Here is a 10,810-nt window from a genome sequence, read left to right as displayed (position 1 = left end):
GCCCCCCCCACCCTGAGGCTGGCATGGGGCTCGCATTAAGTGCAGAACAGGCTGGACGGCGCAACTGGCGCTTAAAGAAACAGTTAATGTTTCACAAGGCTGTAGGAGTCAGGATTACACTCCGCAGCACTTTAAAGTCTGCAGTGCGGGAAACAATCAGCACGCTGCTTTTTTGCCTCGGTACACAAGGGCACGGTTGGGGAACGGATCCAGATCTGAAGGGCTACACCTGCACCTGGCATGGGCATGAAATGACCAATAAAAGCCGTTCCCAGTGCCGCCTGACATTTGATGTGGCCCATTGCGTTTACATTTTCAAAACCACTTCAGAAATGGTAATAAAACCTTGTTTGGGAAGGAAGGGGGCTTTGAAATTCTGGATTGGGTCGGAGTGCCCCTTTGAGACAACTGGTTTGGCATTCAATGAGAAATGACAGGAGCGCTACAGAATCTTTGGTTAATCTTCAAAACACAAATTTAAATCTGTTCATCATATTGAGGCAATCGTATCTCTTCACAAGACTTGGATTAAACCGCTCATTTCATATGGTTCAGTTTTATGATGCCTGATGTGTTCAATCCTGCTCCTGGAGGGACACTGTCCTGCAGCGTTTAGCTCCAACCCTAAAAAAACACACATAAACCAAAGTAATCAAGGTCTTCAGGCTCACTAGAACTTCCAAGCAAGTGTGTTGGAGATGGTTGGAGCTAAAATTTGCAGGATACTGGCCCTCCAGGAGTAGGATTTTGACCTTTTTGGATCTTCTAAGTTTTGGTTACTTGGACTTTTAAAGGAGGGACAAAAATATCTTAATTTGTGTTTTGAAGATTAACCAACATCTTATGCGCTTGGAAAAACATGAGAAATTATTACACTTTTCATTTTTGGTGAACTATTCCATTAGTCAGACCAGGCACTGGAGAACAGATCCAAATCTGGTCTGGGCATGAAATGACCAATACAAAAACACGAAATTAAAGGGGTGATATTATGTTGCTAAAGGAACATTATTTTGTGTATTTGGTGTAATCAAATGTGTTTATGGGGTTTAAGGTTCAAAAAACACATTATTAAAAAATGTCCTGGCTCTTCCAAGCTTTATAATAGCAATGAATGGGGGTTAGGGTTTTGAAGCCCAAAAAAGTGCATCCATCTATCATAAAAGTGCTCCTTACTGCTCCGAGGGGTTAATAAAGGCCTTATGAACTGAATTAATGTGTTTGTGTAAGAAAAATATCCTTATTAAAAGGTTTATAAACTGTAATCTTCAGCTTCCACTAATTGACGTGCACACGTCCACGAGAGAGTGGCGTTCCAACAGTGACGAACGTGGAAGTGCAGAGGGAGAATGCAAAACAAAACACCGGTCACAAATTAGATGTACAAAACGAGGATTTGTAAATGAAAATGTCAGAGGATTTCCAAAAAAGGCCAAAAGGTTTTCATTTGCTGAAAATAAAACTGGTTTCTTGCGAGACTAGCATATCTCGCGTCCTATGTCCCTGAGTCATCCGCTGGAACGCCACTCTCTCGTAAATACAAGTACGACAGTGGAAGCTAGAGATTAACTGTTTAGAAAGTTTTAAATAAGGATATTTTTCTTACACAAACGCATTGATTTGCTTCAGAAAGCCGTTATTTACCTCCCGGAGCAGTGTGGAGTACTTTTTATGATGGATGGATGCTCTTTATTTGGGCTTCAAAATGTCAAGACCCATTCACAGTCATGATAAAGCTTGGAAGAGCCTGGACATTCTTTAATATAACTCCAATCTTATTTGTCTGAAAGAAGAAAGTCATATACACCTAGGATGGTGTTCTCTTTCAGTGGATGCATAAGATTTCCTGACAAAAAAAATTAAGAAATTACTGTCAAAGATTTTTAGACATTTATATAGCCCTCCTGCATGTTAACAGGTAGCCTAATGCTGCAGTTTTCTGTCAAATATACTAATAATAATCATCATCAATAATTATTTCGTTTAATGTTTTTATTTAGTAATAACAATAATCAAAAAAATTTGTAGTCATACTGATATATAAAAACAACATTTTTGGCCAAATTGTGCAGCCCTACAATCAGGCACAACAAACTATGTGTTCTTCATCATTTTTAGCAAATAAAGAAAAGGTTTGTCTCAAAACATTTCTTGTTATGGTTCAGATTTTGTGTCCAGATTTTGGAATTCACTGGATATTGACTATCAGTATAGCTCACTTGCACTCCTATTTAAACTTAATCTGTTTAAATATTTTTACATGTCTATGTTGAATATGTTACACTTAAAGCACATTTACCCTTAAATATTTAAACTGTCATTTTTTTTACTTTCTCTTAACTCATCAAATTGCTATGACAGTTTTTAAACTAGAGGGGCCCATTTTCATTATCCTGCCTAGGGCCCCACAACCCTACAGGCAGGCACTGAATACTGTGGTATACTGTGGTAAGCAAATAAAGACAATGCATGCACACATATGCTGTAAATGCTTCTTTCTCAGTGACAGATAGTTGGTTTTTGCAATGTTCAGTGTAAAGATTGCCCATATGAATTTTGTTTCTACGTATGAAATAAAATCTTATTTGCAATGCAAGAAAGCAAATTCTTAATGTGTTAGAAGTTTTATGCACAACAAGTTATGTTAGAGCCCCAATGCACAGCAACACTAGTTAAGAGCTTCTATGAACACATACTGTGTTAGTGCTTCTAAGGAAATGAAGAGAAGGCAAGCCCACATATGCTGTAAAGCTTCTTTCTCAGTGAAATATAGTTTTTCATATGCTAGAGCTTCCAGTTCACAGCAAGATTAGTTAAGAGCTTCTAAGAACAGTTCTAATGTGTTAGTTCTTCTAACCAAATGAAGAGAATGCAAAACCACATATGCTGTAAAGCATCGTTCTCTGTGAGAGATTGTTGGTTTTTGTAATGTTAAACATGCCGATGCTTGCTGATAAGAAAGATGTTTCTTATTGTGTTAGAAGTTTTATGCACAAGTTATGTAAGAGCCTCAGTGCGCAGCAAGACTACTTTGAGCTTCTAGGAGCACTTATACTTTGTTAGTGCTTCTAAGCAAATAAAGAGAAGGCTTCACTTATTGCTTTAAAGCAGTGGTCACCAACCCGTCGATCGCAATCGACTGGTAGATCTTTATCACTGTCCCAATAGATCCCGAAAATAACAGTAAAATAAGTACAAAAAATGCATTACATTTCTGGGGTTATATTAATGTATCACTGAAGGGCAGTTCTGCTTTGTTTAGAGTGGTAACCAAGGAAACGCTATAATGCAGTCGGTTCATAAGCATTGTTACCAAGTCCGCGGTTTCCCCGCAGAATTGGGCTACTTTAACACTGTTGCCGCGGGTTGTTGTTCATGTTCAGTTCAATAACGTGATATTTAGCCCCTGGAATGTGAATTTTACTGGAAGATCCCTGCCGAAAAAGTGTATTTTACCCCCAAATGCGATTTTTACAGGGGAACACCCTCGAAATGTGATTGGTCTAGTTTTATTGCGAAAACCTGGCAACCCTGTTCATAAGCGCCACCTGCTGTCAGAGAGTGCGTCTCATTCAGACCTGCTGTTTTTGTTTCGTGCAGATGTTTTATGTAGCAAATAAATCAATAACACCTAAAGTCAGATCATTCTGTTTTGAAAAACAACTGCCCGTGCAGATCGTGATTAAAATGAAGTGTACATACTGTGTTAGTGCTTCTAAGGAAATGAAGAGAAGGCAAGCCCACATATGCTTTAAAGCTTCTTTCTCAGTGACAGATATTTGGTGCATACAATGTGTAAAGTAGCCCATATGAAAGAAGTTGCTTACGTATGAAATTAAATCTTTTTGCAATGCAAGAAAAGCAGTTTTTAAAGTGTTAAATTTTTTTTGCTGAACAAGTTATGTTAGAGCCACCGAGGTCAGGGATCTTGGGCCTAAAAAGGTTGGTGACCACTGCTTTAAAGCATTTTTCTCAGTGACAGATAGTTGTTTCATGCAATGTTAAGCGTAAAGCTTGCCCATGAAAGATGCTTCTTACGTATGAAATGAAATCTTTTTTTGCAATGCAGACACACAATGCTTAATGTGTTAGAAGTTTTATGCACAAGAAGTAATGTTAATATTTCAATGCACAGCCAGATTAGATTAGAGCTTCTATGAACACTAATACTGTGGTTGTGCTTCTAAGCAAATGAAGAGAAATCAAGCACACATATGCTGTAAAGCTTCATTCTCACTGAGCGATAGTTGGTTTATGTAATGTTAAGAGTAAAGATTGCCAATACGAAAGATGTTCCTTACCTATTAAATTAAATATTATTTGCAATGCAGAAAGAGAGTCTTGTTGTGTTACAAGTTTTATGCACAACAAGTTATATAAGAGCTTTAATGCACAGCAAGACTACTTTAGAGCTTCTAGGAATACATACTTTGTTAGTGCTTCTAAGCAAATAAAGAGAAGACAAGCCCACTTATGCTTCAAAGCATTTTTCTCAGTGACAGATAGTTGGTTCAAGTAATGTTAAGTGTAAAGCTTGCATATATGTAAGATAATTCTTACGTATGAAATTAAATCATATATACAGTGTAGATAAACAATGCTTAATGTGCTATAAGTTTTATTAATGCTTCAATGTACATTGATGTACAAGATTAGAGCTTTTATGAACACAAGTAGTCGTGGCCTAATGGTTAGAGAGTTGGACTCGTAACCCAAAGTTTAGAGTCTCGTACCGGCAGGGATTGTAGGTGGGGGGAGTGAATGTACAGCGCTCTCTTCCACCTTCAATACCACGACTGAGGTGTCCTTGAGCAAGACACCGAACCCCCAACTGCTCCCCGGGCGCCGCAGCATAAATGGCTGCCCACTGCTCCGGGTGTGTGTTCACGGTGTGTATGTGTTCACTGCTGTGTGTGTGCACTTAGGATGGGTTAAATGCAGAGCACTAATTCCAAGTATGGGTCACCATACTTGGCCACGTGTCACGTCAAGTCAAATACTGTGTTAGTGGCTTCTAAGCAAATGAAGAGAAGGCTTGCATATATGAAAGATAATTCGTCCGTATGAAATGAAATCTTATTTGCCATTGTAGCAGTTCCAGACCTGCACATGAGGAGACGGCTTCCGACAGCAGGGACGGCTTCAAATCGCCTATATTTATTGATCCTGGAACACACGGGACACTTGATCAGAAAAAAACATTCACCAAGCTATCCTCTTTCTGCATCACATAAAAGATTAACTGGAGATGAGGAAAAAAACTTTAGCGTCTTGCCTCCCAGTGTCCAATTGCGGTCTGAGGCTGATGCAACTCCTGCACTCCCCACGTCCCACTTGAACAATACACCCTAATTAAAAGTTCCTACACACAATAATACTGAATGATCCGTCTAGGTATTTAATACATAACAATTGTCTTTTAGCTCCACGGAAAATAGTTTTAGGAAGTTCAGGAAGTTCAGAAAGTTTTAGGAAAATAGTTTTAGGAAGTTCATCGCAAAAAAATACAATAAAATCAATATTTCTCTTCCCAACTGGTTACATTCACCCCCCTGAACTTCACAAAACTAGTCTAATACTAGTGACTAATGGACACTGGGGATGTGATCACACACTATCATAAACACAGTATCTGGATGCAACATATGTGTTACCCAACTTACTGGGAGAGCGACAAAAGAAAGTTGGCCAGACTGCCCGCGAAAAAGAAGTGCCATAAACACTACTCCAAAGATACTCAAAATGATCACCACTCAAACAGTACCCCAGATGAACAACACCAACAGGGAATTTATAACCCCAACTTAAGAAGCTTTTGACCTGAGAAGGCTGAGAGAGGGACTACGCAGAAGGGTTTTCTGGGTCATAATTTGAATAAGTCTATTAACTGGTTTTACCAATCTGCCAGCCCTTGTTCTCACTGGGTGAGCTGTTTCAGAGGGAGGCTGAACGATCTCTCCAGGGACACTGACAGATGGTATTGACTGTCATGTCATGTTCAATTTCCTCCACATCCATATCAGAAGTGTCATGCTCAGAACTCTGAACGGTTTCCCGATCTTCACCTCCGAGAACCGAACCATCAAGGACATGCTCAAGTCCTGCACTTGAACTTTGATCTCTGGTTTCCTCTTCCACTGATGAACTTACTGGACAAGCTGGGGGATGAACTGGTAGATCAATTACATTGCCAGCGTCATAATCTGTGAAGTTATTATTGCGATCCACACTCTGAAACATCAAATCAATGGGCAAGGCAATCTGGGAATTCGACCATACATGAGGATAAACTGAGCAATTGATCTGAATGGATTCTTTGTGGAAATCCATAAACACAAAAGAACTTATCCCACAAGTGGCGAGCAACTTGAAATGCTGATTGGTTCTTGCACAGGAACGTATTCGCCATTTTCGTGAAGTGGTCCGTTATCACTAGAATATCTACACTCTTGCCAGAAGAACCCTCAACAGACCAAAAGTCTATACAGACTAGTTCTAATGGACTGACGGTTCGGATACTTTCTAAAGGGGCTCGTCCTTCTGGTTCAGGTGTTTTGCTGACCACACAGTGTTGGCAGCGTCTAACATAGTCTCGGGTATGATTCTCCAATCCAACCCATGGAAATCTCTGTCTAGCTAAAGACAACGTTCTTCCTTGGCCTTGATGGCCTGCCTCGTCATGGCAAGACTTCACTGACCAGAGAGTCAGGAACTATGACCTGGTAACATGTAATCTTAGTCACTGGATCTTTGCGGGCACGGTACAGAATGCCATCCAACAGCTTTAATCTGTCCCATTGTTTAGACCAAGACGGTGTGCAGGGTAGCTGGACTGAGCTCGAGTAAGCGCCTTGCCTGCAAAGACGATTTTTCCGCGCCTTAGACTCTCCTTCAGGGACTTGTGATAATACCACCCCTATACCTTCCAATGAGGCATCTGTAGAGAGGATAAACGGCTGAGTGAAGTCAGGGTGCACCAACACTACGGAGTTCAAAAGAGCCGACTTAAGTTGTTCGAAGGACAGGGCACATTCTTTACTCCAGTCTGATGAGCAGAGTTTCCTGAAAACAGCGCCACCCCTTGAGTAACCTCTTTTCCCTTTGGCTGCTGCGTGTGTGAAGAGCTCAATGTGAAGAGCGGTTTGGCGATACTAGAAAAGTTGGGGATGAACCATTGGTAATACATGATCATACCCAAAAAGGATTTGATCTTCCTTGGTGAAGGTGAAACTCCGTCATCCATCCATCCATTTTCAGTGACGGCGGTAATGGCTGCTATTTTGTCGGGATCGGTTGCAACGCCGTACTCGTTCACAACATGGCCGAGGAACCTGACACCATCTAAGGAAGTAGCATTTCTTGGGTGCTAACTTTAACCCATGAGCACTCAATCTCTCAAAGACCATCTCCATCCAACCTCTCCAAGGCCGTTTCTTCACTGGGAGCCATCACTAGAAGATTGTCCAAATTACAAAGCAGGGTAATGAAATTTTGGTCACCGAATATACTCATCATAAGCCGCATGACACTTGCTGGGCTGTTACACAGTCCCTGCGGAAGACGATTGAATTCGTAAAGCCCTAGAGGAATGGTAAAGGCTGTCAATTTTTTGTCTTCCTCACACATGAAGATGTTGTAGAAGCCAGACGTGAGGTCCATTGCGCTGAACAACGCATTCCCTCCTAGAGCACCGAGACAATCGGCTTGATGAGGAAGAGGGTGTGTGTCTTTTATAGTGCGTGAATTTAACCAAGGTAATCAACGCAGACTCTGAGATCTCCACTCTTCTTTTACACAATAACCAAATGCGAGGCCCACTCGCTGCTGGATTTGCGAATAATGTCTCGCTCTTCCATCTCTGATAACACCTGCCGTAGCTTCTGGTAGTGCCCTGGCGGCACACATCGATAAGGCAAACAGAAAGGCCGGTTGTCAGACAGATGGATGCGAAGCACAAAATCTTTTGCTCTCTAGTCTAGCTTGTGCTTTGAGAATACATGTCCATACTTCTGGACCAAGCGCGATAGCCGATCTTGCCACTGAGATGACACTTCGCAAGAGTCAGTGTCCAAATAACTCAATCCCATCGACAGCAATATGTTACGGAAATTAGGGTCATGTGTTTCATCATACACGGCTTGACTCTGGGCTGTTACAGTCTCGAAGGGCCGCTCCACATCCATTTCCAAATCTTCCAATGCCATACAGAGAGAAATTTTGGCTACCTTGGAATTTGTTTTCAGAGTGATGGGCTTGTCGTATGGATTCAGCATTCTAACTGGCACCCACCTGTCAGTAGTCATAGAAACCACCACACGTCCTACTATGACATCCTTCTTATGGGTTGGCGACTTGGTAGGTTCAATTAACACCGCACTGCTCAGCTTCTGCCGCTTCCGTTGATTCAGGTCTATTTACAACATGCCAGTACGTGGGTTCTGCTTAAGCTGACTCAAAATAAATTTAAGAACGTTGGTGAGTATCAACTCGTCTCGTTGTCCTGTAACAACCAGCGTAGGTAGACTGACTTCATACTCATACACTCTCATCTTCAGCTGGTACATACACTTGAACTCCATACATGAACTCCGCCAGATCCAACCAGCATAACATTGGCTTGCATCTCACAGTGATCCAGAGACAACCCTGCATAAAGTAGACGGGACTCTGCAACTTCATTGATAGTGCAAGCCATAGAGCCACTGTCTAGCAATGCTCTTAGAGGAACACTGTCGACTAAAACGATAGACCTATCGACTAAAACGTCAGTATAGAACAGACTGTCCGCCCGTGCCAGCTGGGTCACATTCTGAAACAGAACCACATTATCACTTGTCACTGACCTGCAAGTTGACTCATATATGCTTGATGCATCTTCTTGGAGGGTCTGAATTTCTTCACCCTCACTACCCCCTCTCCAGTGCGGGTGTGTCAGTTTCCCTGAATCTGAGCGTGGCTCCCGGGCTCTGCACTCCTTCTAGGACAGGTTCTGCGCTGGTGACCAACTTCTAAACAAATCAGACATCCTTTCTCTGACATGCAATGTGATCGTGTTGAATGGGTTCTCTCACCACAGACATGACATCTGGATGGATGAGACCAAGAAGGTAACTGTAGTCTATCAGGGGCAGCTTGTATATTAGTGCGCTCAAGCACCCTTTCCAGCATGCTGAGCACCCGCTCTAACGTGCCAGTGTCAATCAAGGCCATGTGTAGAGGCACTGTGGTGGTCTCAGGCTTTGTGGTCTGGGTACTGGGAATGCACGCTGCTGCATTCACTGCAGTGATTCCCACAGTAGTTGTTTCTGCATGGCTGACGGCAGGAGTTGCTACTTTGAAACGAGTGGTCAGAAACAGAGCGTGATTGCAGTTTGTTTTTTCTCGACACCCTTTGATGCTCATCAATGGCTTCTTGTACCTCTGCTGATGACCACTTGGTAACAGGCTTGTATCTAAACACATTAGAAAGTCCATCATCAGGGCAATTTCTAATAAACATCATCATAAACATCGACTTCCTGTGAAATGTTCTTCATTTGACTACCCTGTTTCTGCAGGTGATTATCAGCGATTTCGGCTGCATTATTGAGACGAACCCAGTAGTCGACGGGACATTCTTTGGCATATAGCAGTGTAGAATAGAAGTCTGCTAGTGGAAGACAAGACTCTGGGCTCTCACTAAAACAGCGTAGAATAATTTTGTAAATGACTTCAGGGGTAACAACCTTGTCAGGTGAGGGATTACTTTTTAGCCCTACTTTGACTATGTTTTTAGCTCTACCCAAAAGGTGGTTCAGAACCTCATTGGAATGCTCTGCTTTCGGACAGTCACACTTTTGTAAGCATACCTCCATTAACTCTATGCATTCATGAACAGAGTGTTTGTCTGTACCATCACCACGGAAAATGGGAGATTCTCTATTCTCAGATCATACAATCAGATTCAACCTGGATAGGTCAAGAGTAGTGCTAGCATGCATTCATGAACAGAGTGTTTGTCTGTACCATCACCACGGAAAATGGGAGATTCTCTATTCTCAGATCATACAATCAGATTCAACCTGGATAGGTCAAGAGTAGTGATAGCATGCTCACTTTTAACTGTCAAGGGGCTAGTCTGATGCCCCAGAGTAGGACTACGATCGGCTAAAAGCCTATCCAAAATACTATCACCAATTTGGCTACCCAGCTCTTCAATGAGCTCTGTTAACTGCAGCCGAGAATCATCAATGATAGGAGCAGGTGTAAAAGAAGCACCAGTAATGTTTTCCCCCTCTTGTGAGAAGTGCAGATTAACATTACAAGTTTGATCATTTTCCTTACGTCTCACAACACCATCTGTACTGATTAGTCCTCTACCCCCCCGAGTAATGTCTTACTGATTCAGTGTCCTATTCAAAAGTCAACGTCTTAGAATGTCAGGAAAATTTGAATGCAACTGTGATGAGAGAAGTTCATTATCTGACACTGGAAGGCAGGCACCTTGACACCTGGCAGGCGATTGCAGTCGGCTTGCTGTTTCCAGGGAAGTCACAGCGAAAATCCCACGTAGATGGTCAAACCTAGGTGATCAGTGGCGGCTGATCGGTTGTATCCTAAGAGGTCAAGGCACCAGTTTTATGTAGCAGTTCCAGATCAGCACATAAGGTATTTCACACCAGAGACAGCAGGGACGGCTTCAAATCTCCTATATTTATTTATCCTGGAACACATGGGACACTTGATCAGAAAAAAAAAAATTCACCACGCTATTCTCTTTCCGATCACACACAAGATTAACTGGAGATGAGGAAAAAAACTTAGCGTCTTG

This window comes from Sinocyclocheilus anshuiensis, unplaced genomic scaffold, assembly GCF_001515605.1.
Source record: "Sinocyclocheilus anshuiensis isolate Anshui unplaced genomic scaffold, SAMN03320099.WGS_v1.1 scaffold1848, whole genome shotgun sequence".
Taxonomy (NCBI): domain Eukaryota; kingdom Metazoa; phylum Chordata; class Actinopteri; order Cypriniformes; family Cyprinidae; genus Sinocyclocheilus; species Sinocyclocheilus anshuiensis.
This window is presented reverse-complemented; position numbering follows the sequence as displayed.